The sequence below is a fragment of the Cibotium barometz genome, chromosome 13 (assembly GCF_041138505.1).
Source record: "Cibotium barometz isolate CiBa-2024 chromosome 13, ASM4113850v1, whole genome shotgun sequence".
Lineage (NCBI taxonomy): Eukaryota > Viridiplantae > Streptophyta > Polypodiopsida > Cyatheales > Cibotiaceae > Cibotium > Cibotium barometz.
The window spans coordinates 34,725,339-34,739,376 of NC_141058.1; positions in this window are offsets into that span (position 1 = coordinate 34,725,339).

The following is a 14,038-nucleotide window of genomic DNA, read 5'->3' on the forward strand; positions in this document are numbered from 1 at the left end:
TTTTCATCATAAATGATTTTTATGCATGAATGGAATGGATGCATGAAAGAAATTCTTTTATATTAAAAGAGTGATTTTCATCATAAATGATTTGTATGCATAAACATATGCATAAAAGTTTTTTTATATTAAAAGTATGATTTTCATCATCATAAATGATTTTTATGCATAAATAGATGCATAAAAGAAATTCTTTTATATTAAAAGAGTGATTTTCTTCATAAATGATTTGTATGCATAAAAGATTTTTTTATATTAAAAGTGTGATTTTTATCATAAATGGATTTTAAGCATAAATTAGATGCATAAAAGAAATTATTTTATTATAAAAGTGTGACTTTCATCAGAATTGAATTTATGCATAAAAGAAAGTTTTTATTTTAAAAGAGTTATTTTTCATTGGATTTAGTTTTTATGCATGGGAAGATGCATAAGAGAAATTGTTTTATTCTAAAAGTGTAATTCTTACTAAATTGGATTTATGCATGGAAAGATGCATAAAGCATTTATTTTAATCCAAAAGTGATATTCTCATCAATTTTGATTTTATGCATAGAAAGATGCATAAAGAAATCTATTTTTATTTCAAAAAAGTTATTTTCATCAATTTTGATTTTATGCATAGAATGATGCATAAAGAAATCTATTTTTAGTTCAAAAGAGTTATTTTCATCAATTTTGATTTTATGCATAGGAAGATGCATAAAAGATTGATTTTTAATTCAAAAGTGTCATTCTCATTTAAATTGAATTTATGCATAGGAAGATGCATAAAAGATTGATTTTTATTTCGAAAGTGTTATTCTCCTTAAAATGAAATTTATGCATAAATAGATGCGTAAAGAAATCTTATATCAAAAATAATAATTCTCTTGCATTCTATAAATAGATATGATGATGTGAAATGAATCAGATAGATGAGAATGAACGAAGAATGGATGTAGATGTATGTATGTGAAAGAATGGATGTAGATATATGTACGTGAAAGAATGGATGTAGATGTATGCATGTGAAGGATGGATGTGAATACATGTGAAGAATGGATGTGGATGTATGTGAAGGATGTATGTGGAAGAATATATGTGGATGTGAATGTGATGGATACGAATGAGAATAGAGGCGATGAGATGTGATGTAAATTGGATAGATATGAATGATAAGGGATGTGAATGAATGATATAAGATGTGAATGAATATGATAACACATGAATCGGGATGTGAATGAATGATAAGGGATGTGAATAGATGTGATGTGATGTGAATCAGGATGTGAATGAACGATAAGGAACGTGAATGAATGTGTTAGCATGTGAATCGAGATGTGAATGAATGAAATGTGATGTGAAGTGGATGTGATAAGATGCAATGTAAAGTGAATATATGTTAATGTATAAGAAGTGATGAGATGTATGGGTAGATGCAAGTGGATGAGATCTGATGAGGATAAATGAAGAAATAAGTGATGAGATAGAAAAAGATGTGAACAAAATGGGGAATGCTTATGAAATGAATGTGGATTGATGTAGATGAATGTATGAATAATGTGGATTGATGTAGATGAAGGTATGAATAATGTGGTTTGATGTGGATGGATGTATGGATGATGTGGTTTGATGTGGATGGATGTGTGGATGATGTGGGTTGATGTGGATGGATGTATGGATGATGTGGATTGATGTGGACTGATTTGTGGATGATGTGGATTGACGTGTGGATGATGTGATTGGATGTGAATTGATGTGGGAATTATGTGATGTGATAGGGATCGCGATGAAGTAAAATTGTGGTAAGATGAGAAAAGATGGGGACTAATATGTAAAGATGTGGAGTGATTGAGAAAACATGGAAATACTGTTGGGACTGTAATTGTATGTGAAATCTATTTTTAAATGACTGTTTTATGTCAAGAATGCTAGGGTAGCATTTCGACCGTCTTGTGAATGAGGTCGTGGAGATCTATCTGTTAAAGTTGCAACTGCTGTGATGGGGAGAGTCAATGGAGGACGTCTCGCGTAGCAAGGTCGGCCGAGGTCTAGTCCAGCCTCGGTTTGATTAAAACGGTGAGCTTTCGGTACAGTGGATGGGGGAGCAAGGAAGCGGCCTATGAGTGAAGCGCTAGGTGACCTGCGAAGGATCCTAGAGGGTGCTGACCATACGGTGCTCGAGCTCTGGGTCGCCGAAGATACCCACAAGTACATCAGGGAAGATATTGGATCAAGGAGTAAGAGTTGTTTTCTGAATTCGGGTGTAGATCTGGTTGATTGACCTTGCTGGTCCTCAACGGATGAGTCCATGACTCTTTTATATGGATCTGTTGGTTGATCTTACTGATCTTCCACGGAGACTCCATTTTGTTATGTGAATATATTGCCAGTTACTATGAGCTAGGAACTATCGAAAAGGCCCTTGAGTGAACAGGTGGTGAGCGTTTTGGTTGCCAATGATGCCATAAGTACACCGATGAAGGAATGATTAGAAATAAGGATTCAACCAGAGATTTTGAGGATTGTGATCAGTGACACAATGGTTTCATTAAAGGATTGTTTTAAAGATAGCTGATGCTGAGAAAAAGGCAATTTCATATTGGGTGTGTAAGTGGTGTGACTAGTTTTATGTTTGCATGAACATCCGGCTAGGGGGCTTGGGAACTCTTTTCCCTGGTACCCGGGACAAAACCTAACCAAATTCCTAATTGGATCCCATCACTACAGTGGTTGGGTGGTTGGCTAACCCATGGGACTGGATGGGGTTAGGCTGGACTTATGGATCCGTAAATCGAGACTCAATTTCTATTTAGTTTGATAGATGAAGTAAGTTCCGGACAAAAATTGTTCTATGGAAAAGAATCAACGGGTGTGCCTCTCAATGAGAAAAAAAACGTTGGTCTCTATGATCCAAGTACAGTCTTTTTCCCTGATCTGACTATGGGACTTACGGGTTTGGTCAGATGAGCTCAGTTAGTTAAGGCTTTTGCCTACGTTAGAGAAAAGTTATCCTGGAGGAATCGCCCGTGCTTTCTGGGCAAAGTAATTTTTTTCGGGTTCGGTTTTGGAAAAATCAATGGATTAGTCTCTTGTCCGGATATCCGTGGACGAGGCCCCGAGTGTGGGACCCTGCCCCGCGCAAGAAGTGCTACTTCCGCTGCTAGCACCGCTGAATTTGTTGCACGGTGGGGACAGGGATCTTACAGTTGGTATCAGAGCAATTTGACTAATGAGGATCAACCAAAAAGCCAAAAATGTCAAAAATTTATGAAGTAATAGTATAGGATCAGAATTGTGTGATGAAATTCATACAAATTGTTATTTGAATTGAAATTCATAAATTAGTAATTAGGTCTTCAGATGGAAGTACCACAATTGCATGGAATCCCTAACTTGATTGAGGCCTAGACATGATGGTCTTTACCTTATAGTTCCAAGGACCGTGACTACCCGTATATACCAAGGGTATAACTGCAGCTCTTTACTGGCAGTATATACGAGTAAATCTAAGACTTGAAATTATAAGCATTAATGCTATCCAGATGATGAATTCAAATGTGGTTAATATGATTTTATTTTTAAATTCTGGTTGTGAACTGATGAGTTGATTTGGATTCTGATTGAAAAAGGATGATTCTTGAAATTTAGTTGAAATGTAATAAGCTGAGCAAAACCACAATGAGGATGAATGGGATGAGTCCCTGTGATGGTGTTCATAACTAGAATGACGTTAATGACTTCAGCAAATCACTATGAGATTAGTGGATTGTGCTGGCAGATTACTACTGTTAACTTTTGATGAGTGGATCAAGTTAAGGGATGATAAATTAAAAATCTGAAAAATTGAAATCCCCATGGAGGACTGTTCAAATGGAAAAATTCAATCAGATGGACCATTATTGTGTTAAAGATATGAATGAGATATTCTGAATGAATTGTTATATGATAATGCGTTCTATATGAGTATCTTTACCCCATGATTATGTGGGGAGTCGACCTATTTAAAGAACCCCAGAATCAGTTGAATCAAAAATCGGATTGAATCATAAATAAAGAAACTTAACAAGAATTTTCGTATTGATAGGAACATGGATCGAGGTTGTCGTGGTAGAAATGTTAACCCCCAACTCGATAAAGAAGAGCTCGACCTAGATGTTCGTAAAACTCGTCATAGTTCGCAGCCTGGTCCCTTCAGGGTGAAGGGGAACAGTTAGGTGAAGTTGTAGAAAAGTGGATTGAGGCCATGGAGGAATACTTTGATGTAACTGGCTACAATGAGAGAAGCAAGATGGCTCTCGCCAGGTTAAAGATTGTGAAAACGGCCAGGGTTGCATGGAGGAATCATTGCAAGATAAACCGTCTCGACCGAAATACCCAAACCTGGACTGATCTCAAAATTTACCTAAGGACGAGGTTATGTCCTCACGGCTTTTTAGAAATAAAGATGAACGAATTCTTAGAGTTAACCCAGGGGAAGTAGAACTATTGAATCATATCACCAAGCATTCGCCCTCCTCCTCAGATACTCACCTCTGCTGGATGAAGAACAGCTGATGGCCAGGTCAGAGAATTCTTGGGATTAACTGGTTGGTATAGAATTTTTATACCTAAGTATGCTCTCATAGCTTACCCCCTGACTATTCTTCTCAAGAAGAATACCTCGTTTCAATGGTCTGCCAGGTGTCAGAGTGCTTTTGATAAGCTGAAGACCACCTTGGTAACCAATCCCGTTCTGAAGTTGCCAAATTTCTCTCTACCCTTTGAGGTAGTAACTGATGCCAGTGGTTTTGCCCTGGGAGGTGCGTTCATGTAGGAAGGTCATGTAGTGGCCTATGAATCCCGAAAACTCAGAACGCGTGAGAGAAATTATGATGTCCATGACCTGGAGCTACTCTAACTAGTTGGTATAGAATTTTTATACCTAAGTATGCTCTCATAGCTTCCCCCATGACTAATCTTCTCAAGAAGAATACCTCGTTTCAATGGTCTGCTAGGTGTCATAGCGCTTTTGATAAGCTGAAGACCGCCTTGGTAACCAATCCCGTTCTGAAGTTGCCTAATTTCTCTCTACCCTTTGAGGTAGTAACTGATGCCAGTGGTTTTGCCCTGGGAGGTGCGCTCATGCAGGAAGGTCATGAAGGAAGGTCATGCAGGAAGGTCATGCAATGGCCTATGAATCTCGAAAACTCAGAACGCGTGAGAGAAATTATGCTGTCCACGACCTGGAGCTACTCTCAGTAGTCTATGCCCTGAAGTTGTGGAGACATTACCTACTAGGTCAAAGATTCACTTTGATGTGACAGATCATCAGAGCTTAAAGTGGATCTTCACTCAGAAGGATCTCAACATGCGTCAAAGAAGGTGGATGCAAACCCTGCAGGAATTTGATTTTGAAATCAAGTACCACCCAGGCAAGAAAATGTGGTAGCAGATGCCCTTAGTAGAAAAACCTCCATTCTATGGTTTTCTTGATTTTTATGTTTTACAGTTGATTGAATTAAATTCAAATGCTATGCCTTTGAGGAAAAGGCCACCCCCTTCTCTTCTTTACATTCCAGCCTTTCTTAATCCTAGAAAGATTAACTAAGGGATTAATTAAACTCTTCTTATTGTTTACTCTCTTGAATTTAGAAAATTGTGTAGATTAGAGTTCTATGAATCTAATTTGGGTTAATTTAAGTTAAATAAAGAATGATAAAAATAGGAAATGGTCAGCCATACAAAGGAGGTTATGGCAAAATTTTCCACAATTTTGTGGAAAAGAAAGTTGTTTTTATGTTATTCCAAAAGAGTAATTCCCACCATTTTGCATCTAAAAGAAATATTCTAATTACTCCATGTACATATTCATCTAAAAGAAATATTCTAATTACTCCATGTACATATTCACCTATGAATATGCATGGAAATCACTGATATTAATTATTAAGTTTGATTTTTATAGAAAGATGCATAATGGAAATTTTTTTATTATAAAAGTGTTACTCATTAAATTGGTTTTTTATGCATAGAAAGATGCATAATGGGATTTTTTTTATTATAAAAGTGTTATTCTCATTAAATTTGATTTTTATGCATAGAAAGATGCATAATGGAATTTTTTTAATTATAAAAGTGTTATTCTCATTAAATTTGATTTTTATGCATAGAAAGATGCATAATAGAATTTTTTTTATTATAAAAGTGTTATTCTCATTTAATTTTCATTTTTATGCATAGAAAGATGTATAATGGAATTTTTTTATTATAAAAGTTTTATTCTCATTAAATTTGATTTTTATGCATAGAAAGATGCATAATGGAATTTTTTTATTATAAAAGTGTTATTCTCATTAAATTTAATTTTTATGCATAGAAAGATGCATAATGGAAATTGTTTTATTATAAAAGTGTTATTCTCATTAAATTTGATTTTTATGCATAGAAAGATGCATAATAGAAATTTTTTTATTATAAAAGTGTTATTCTCAATAAATTAGATTTTTTATGCATAGAAAGATGCATAATGGAATTTTTTTAATTATAAAAGCATAATTCTTATAAAAATGGATTTTTATGCATAAATAGATGCATAAAGAAATTCTTTTTATTTTAAAAGTGTTATTCCTATTAAATTTGATTTTATGCATAAATAGATGCATAAAGGGATTTTTCTTTTATATAAAAGTGTTATTCCCATTGAAGTTGATTTTTATGCATAAATAGATGCATAAAGAATTTTTATGTCAAAATTAGAATTCTCTTAAATTCTATGTTTAAATCCTATGAGTATTTGATAAATGAATAATTAAATACTTTAAGAGAGAAAATTATATCGTTTTATATTCACACGGATTGTAAAAAGAAAATTCAGGAAATCTATCGAGATCAAAATATTCAGATAAATGATTATTTTTTTCCTTACTAGAATTCGTAACTAATTTAGAAATCAGTTAAGTAAATATTCAAAGAAAGAAATTCAGTAAAATAGTAACTGAATTATCAAACCTTTTCGATAGTTTAGGAAAAATCTTATCCGACTCAAATCATGAATCAGACTATGACCAAGACCAAACTCTTTTGTCAGTTTCGAGCAAAGAAGGTGTGACCAGTTTAGAAAAATACTCTCAAACCTCCCGCCAAATCTGAAACTAAGTTTGAGACCCTTCGAATTGATATGTGGATCAAGGTTACAGAATTCGAGGAATTCTGGTATGAAATTCAAAATTCCGTTCAAGAAGTTTTGGGGATACTGATTCAAGAAATACTCCTTGTATTCAAAAGGAAATAAAACTAAGAAACCTTATTTTCTTAAAGGACTGTCTTACGCCAGAATGTTAGAGGGAGCATTTGGTACATGTTTTTCTAAAGGAAGTTCGGTTGCAACAGCTGGCAGGGAGTGTTCAAAGGACGGCTCACGCCGGCAAATGACCAGCCTCGGTATGGTTGAAAAATGGTGTGCTTCCGGTACGATGGGCGAGGGCCGACGAAGTGGTCCCTGAGTGAAGTGCCAGGACACCTAAGGAGGATCCTGGAGGGTCTAACCAGGCGATGCACGGGCTTGCCTAGGACACCCATGCGTATGTCATGGAAGATATGTATGATAGACGAAATGATTATTGTAATCTGTTTACTGGATGACCAGTGGGTCTCAACGGAGAGTTCAGAGTGATACTAGATGGAAATTTTGAGTTATGATATCCGTAACCAATAACTGTTTGTCAATGGATTATTTTATATGTTAAAGTTTTAAAGAGGAGTGTGTGCGTATCTATATTCGAAAGCAAAAGTTAAGAAAGGCATTCAATTATGGGTGGGTGAGTAATTGTCTGGTTCTACCGATTCCAGTGGTTGGGTGGTGGCTAACCCATGGGCCTAGGCTGGAATCAGTGGAGTTCTAATAATTAAATTGAAATAATAGGAATACGCTTAGAATTCGAGTAGTTAAATAAAACCCTGAAGAATTTTTCAAATGAGTAGATCAACGGCTGTGCCTGATTTCGGTTAGGAAAAAGCGTTGATTTCTTCAAATTAAGTCAGTGATAGTTTTCCTTCTATCTGGTTTAATCAGGTGAAGGATAGTTTAATCTCTTGAACCCGTTAGAAAATTCGTTAAGAAAATAAAAAAGAATCGTCCCCGTTTTCCAGGCAAGGGAAATTTTCTCGGTTTCAGTTTCGGAATGACCACCAGATTAGTCTCGTGTCTGGACATTCGAGGGCGAGGACCCGAGTGTGAAACCCTGCCCCGCGCAAGAGGAAGCTACTTCCGCTACAACCGGGAATCCGGTGCGTGGAGGGGGCAGAGGGGTCTTACAATGTCGGCGTAGTTCTCCTATGTAGGGTAGTACTCCAGCTCCACAATCTCATAGGCCTCAATGAGCTCCCACACATAATGGTAGTGTATCTCAATGTGTTTTGTGTGAGCATGAAATAAAGGGTTCTTGGCTATGGCCATGTAGCTCTGGTTATTGCACTTCAAGGTCATGGCCCCTCCAAGTTGAACTCCCATATGAGCTAGAATCCTCCTCAATCATACTGCTTCATAAGTAGCAAAATAGGTTGCTTTGTACTCAGTCTTAGTAGAAGATAGTGCCACAATGCTCTTGAACCTAGTGAAAAGTAAATGCTAGGTTGCTTCTTGCTAGTTCAAGAAAATGAACCTATTGAAAAGTAATATCCAAAAACTGATTTTCTGGAGTCACAATCTCCAACCCAATTTGAGTTGCAACAATAACTTGAGAAAGTATCACCTAAGCCATATGTGATGCCATATTCTAAAGGACCTATGATGTACCTAAGCAGGGTTTTAATATTTATGTGATCATTATAAAATTTTTGGCAATACCAAGAGTGAACAACATGTTCACTAATCACATGTTCACTAAACAACATGTTCACTAATCACATGTTAACAATAGACTTACAAATAGTAAAATTTTGTTAAAAAATATGAAAAATTTACCAAAAGTACATCAAAGTTTGAAGAAAATTTGATGAATTTTTTAGATTTTTTTTGCAATGTCTTAATATTATTTAAAAATAAAATCATCTAAAAATACATAGAAAATACATTTGAAATAGATTAAAATGAATTAAAGTATCAAAAAACTAGTAAAAAACTATCCAATTATCTTTTTAAAGAATTATGTTCTCAAAATTTCGTGTCATATATTGAATATGGCTAAAATTTATGCATCTTAATGTTCCAAAAGTCTACTTGGCATGCCAAAATTTTATTTAAAAAAACATTACAAAGAGTGAATTATTAAAAAAATAAAATATAACCAAAACATTTTAACAGAAGTTTATAGTGTTTTTAATGACTTTTTGAATTAATCTAAATAACATTATATTTTTTAGATTTTTAAGAATTGTCTTTTCCTCAATGAAGAATAAATAACCCAATCAATGTACACACAATTATCAACAAATATGCTTCTTGAATAGCCAAAATAAACTAATAGATGGTCAATTAAACAAAATTATACTAATTGGTGCTAGTGCAATTAGGTATCAATTAATGCCCAACTATGTTAATTAATATCCAATTAAATTAAAATTAAGTATCTTGGATGTTATTAATACTTAATCATACCAATTCGGCTCAACTGATACCAATTTTTTTACTTTGGTATCAATTGAGCATCAATGGAGTTCAGGTGCATTGATTTATGCACATTGATGTCTAGTTGCTCTCAATCGATGTTGAATTGGGAATCCCATTCTCCAACTAGGTAGCTATTGAGTTTAACTTAAGCTTATTATCCAATTGGATATTTACCAATCCCAATTATGTAATTGGGTATTGCTTTAAGCTTAATTGGTCTAAATTTGGTATCAATTGATGCTTAATTGAGCCTACTTGTTAACTAATTGGTCAGTTTAATTGATGTCAATTGGTCTAATTGATATCAATTTAGCTTAATTGATGTCAATTGAGTGCAAATGATGTCTTAATTGAGCTTAATTGGTGTCAATTGAGTCCAATTAAGCTAATTGATGTCAATTGAGTCCAATTGGAGCTTAATTGGTGTCAATTGAGTAGTCCAATTGAGCTAGTTGGTGTAAATTGAGTCCAATTGGAGCTTAATTGGTGTCAATTGAGTCCAATTGAGCTAATTGGTGTCAATTGAGCTAATTGGTGTCAATTGAGTCCAATTTGAGCTTAATTGGTGTCAATTGAGTCCAATTGAGCTAATTGATGTCAGTTGAGTCCAATGTGAGCTTAATTGATGTCAATTGAGTTTAGTTGAGTCCAACTAATGTCAATTAAGTCCAATTAATGTCAATTGAGCCTAATTGGACTTAATTGATGTCAATTGAATCTAATTGGACCTACTTGATGTCAATTAAGATCAATTGAGTCTAACTGATGTCGATTAAGAACAATTGAATCGATCTGGACCTAATTGATGTCAATTAAGATCAATTGGATTGCATGTGTCCAATTTCTGAGATTATGTCAGGATATATGCTAGTTAGCATATTGAGCTTGGAGTGTGTTTTTGCTGCTTTAGTTAGCGTGTTGAACTTGAATTGTATTTTTTTTGCTCAATATTTTTTCTATGTTTGTAGTGCATTGGAAGCCCCCAAAATTTTCCTATCCCATTCAAAAAAAGATGTGCCTTACGAAGGAAGACTTTGGGGTAGAATATGGCTTGTCCTTAATTGGCAAAGATCCCAAGGACCTGCGAGACTCAGATGTGTCCAGAGAGATGTGTCCAGAGAGTGGTTTAGTTTTTTCAAGCATCTAAGGATCCTAGCACAATACCGGATCAAGCTATGAAGACCTTATGCATTGAGCTGCTTGAAGTAGAAGCTGAGTTGAAAGGAACGCTAGATGGCAAGCAGAAAAACTAGGTATGTGCAATTAACTTAGAAGCCAAAATTGAGTCCATCCAAAAGACGCTTGAGTTGCTGGGTTACCCACTGACTGAAGACTGTCTGTCTCCAGAGGTAATCCAAGCTCAGTTTCCTTAAAGCTTTGAGCTTCTTTTTTTTAAATCGACCATGCTTGTCAAGTTTCAAGTATGCTTATCAAATTTTTTCTTGTAGGAAATACTTCAGGAAATTGTGACAACTTGTATAAAACCACGTCAATTAGTCTTAGATATGTTAGTTCAAATCTAGATGGGCCACTACCCTAGAAAACCCTCTCAGTCTCTTGCCCAATGCCTCTAGTGTTAGCAAAGCAACCCAAATGATCTTGCCATGAGGGTTTGAAACCTCTTGTCAATCCGAGGAAGCTTAACCCGACTAGTGCATGAAGGCTTATCTCATAAATGAGAGAAATCAACAATCTTCTATTCCTACCCCTCTCACCGTCTCTATTCAACTACAATGCAAGCATTCAATCAAAAGCTAAGCTACAATGGATTCAACCATAAGCAAGCAAGACCCTTGATTAATCAAAACAAGTGCCCAATCGATTCTTAATCTAATTAGCATTGGATTCGCATCCTTGCTTATATTCCCCTGAGCATAGAGAACCCACATTCAATGATGCTAAGAGCAATAGGCTATCCCACAAGCTCTAATCACTCTTACCCACATCAATGAGAGAGTAACAATACCTAATCTACTTCTCACATGCATACAAACATAAGATTAAAGCAAGCTAAACTACCCAAGCAAGCTTAAGAACATAACCCACATTCAAATATGCATTGCCAAAGAAGGAGAGAAGAGCATTGAGAACTTTGCACACACACATTCTTAAGCTAAGGATGCATTCAAAGACTCATGCACTTCAACAATAAACTAAATGTATTAGAAGATAACAAGAGAATGATTAAGAAGCTTCATTGCATTGCATTATGGGTATCAGCCATGAATAGCTTGAGCCAAAGAGATTACAAAGCATAAGAGATTATAAAGCATAGAGAAGGAGATGGATACAAGAGCATAGGCTATGGAAGCTCTCAATAGTACACAAATGAGTGAGTGAGTGAACCCTCCTTCTTTGCATAAGTTGCTTAAATAGGCTTTTTACAAAATACGCCACACTAGGCCGGCCGCCCACTTACTACAAAAAAGAGGTATATTTACAATTTGGAACTCTCTTTTTGAGCACACAAAAATATTTAAAAAAATATTACATGGGAATTTTCGATTGGCTGGGCTTCCTATGAAGGATCGTAGGGCTTGTATCATCTCACTTTTCTTCCTCATCCGTGGTGTCGGTAGTTGAAAGCGGTAGCATCCTAGCTTTCCTTAGTTTCTGCCTGTTCTCTCTGGCTCCCAATTGAGCCTGAGCTTTTAGCGTTTCTTGCGCCTCTTTTCTAGTTTTGGCAGCATGCGTCCTCCATGGTATAGCATATCATGAGTCCGTGGCTCTAGATATTTGTGCTTCTTAAGGGTTTAAAGGAGTACCAAATCTCCCTTAGCAAATCTTCCGCTTTTAACAAACGTGTCATGCCAACGCTTTTGTCTTCGCTTTTTTCGCATACATGCCCAGAGACCAAGTTGAATGGTGTTGTTCCTATCGATGTTTTGTAGGCGGTTCTGTAGTCCCAAAAAACTGAAGGTAGCTTCTCTTCTCAATCCATCATTGTACCCTCGGCAATCTTTGTCAAAACCGTACACAACATTTTGTTCGTACTCTCTGCTTGGCCATTAGCTTGTGGGTGATAAGGAGTGGACCATGAATTCTGCGAGCACTGCGAGTAGAAGTTGAATCACCTCATTGATGAAATGTACTCCTTGATCGCTCACAATATCGATTGGTAGCCCATAGCGTGTAAACACATACTCATACAAAAACTTGGCAGTAGTCCTTGCATCATTTTTGACCGGTCGCTTTGGCTTCTACCCACTTGGTTAGATAGCTCGTAGCCACTATGATATATTCTACGTGTGTGTGCCTTGATGGCGGCTTGATAGGACCCACAAAATCTATTCCCCATTTGGTGAAAGCTCTAGCCCCAATCATAGGTCTTAAAATCATGTTGTCTCATAACACTAGAGGTTTTTCTCATTGTTGGCATTGGTCACAGCGTTGCACATACTCTTGTACGTCCTGAAAAAGCGACGTAGGCCACCAATGTCCAAACCATAGAATGGTCTTAGTAGTCATTTCCCTTGAGAAATGACCACCTTCCACACCTGAGTGCGCATGATCCCAGACCATAGAATGATCTTAGTAGTCATTTCCCACCTGCCACACCTGAGTGCGCATGATCCAAGACATTGATGTAGTCTGTTTCACATACATAGGTCCTTAAAGTCCCATCTTCCCGCGATGATACAACTGATCTGAAATCAGAAATCAGTTGCCCGCCTCCACTTCTAAGGCTTTCATTCTTTGTCTAGGAATGTCATCGTTTACATGACCCTTTTGCAAGTACTCAACTATTCGCTTGCTCCAATTTGGTGTGAGTGAAATGTGAAAAAGAGTGGCGTCCCGGATAGGTTTGCTCTGTGTGCACACCCTACAATTTCTCACATATATTTCCGAGTTTGTGTACAAAGTAGGCCACCAATAACCACTAAGTAGCACTCTTATAGCTGTGTTCTTTTCTGGATAGATGTAGTCCTCCAGCACAAATATGGACCAAATCCAATATCTCGTCATAATCCTCCGGACCTACACATAGACGAAGAATTCCTTCTTTGCCTAGCCTATATAACCGTCCTGAAATCAATTTGTATGTAGTGCAATCCTCGAAGAATTTAGGCTCATTTAGAATGTACTCCTTACTTGAGATGTCTCCTGTGTGCAAGTACCATATGATCGATTTCGCCCAGGGAAGAGCTGTTTCAACCAAAATAATGTAGCATTAAGGAGATCGTCCTCTTCTCCTGTTGGTTCTTCACCTGAGATTATACATACAGAATAAATGGTTTTCTCTCTGATGCAGTGCACCCTTTTTTACCACGATCGTAAAGTCAAACTCAAGTACAATCACAAACCATCATACAATTTGACCCATAGCACAAGGCTTGTTGACCAAGTACAAAAGTGCTTGATCATCCACTACAATTGTTTGGTGTCCGATGGTAACAAAACTTGTCAAGTGGGTGTACCTAGGTCCCACTCTCCTACTTTCCAATTTTTATCACCATCCAACACCGA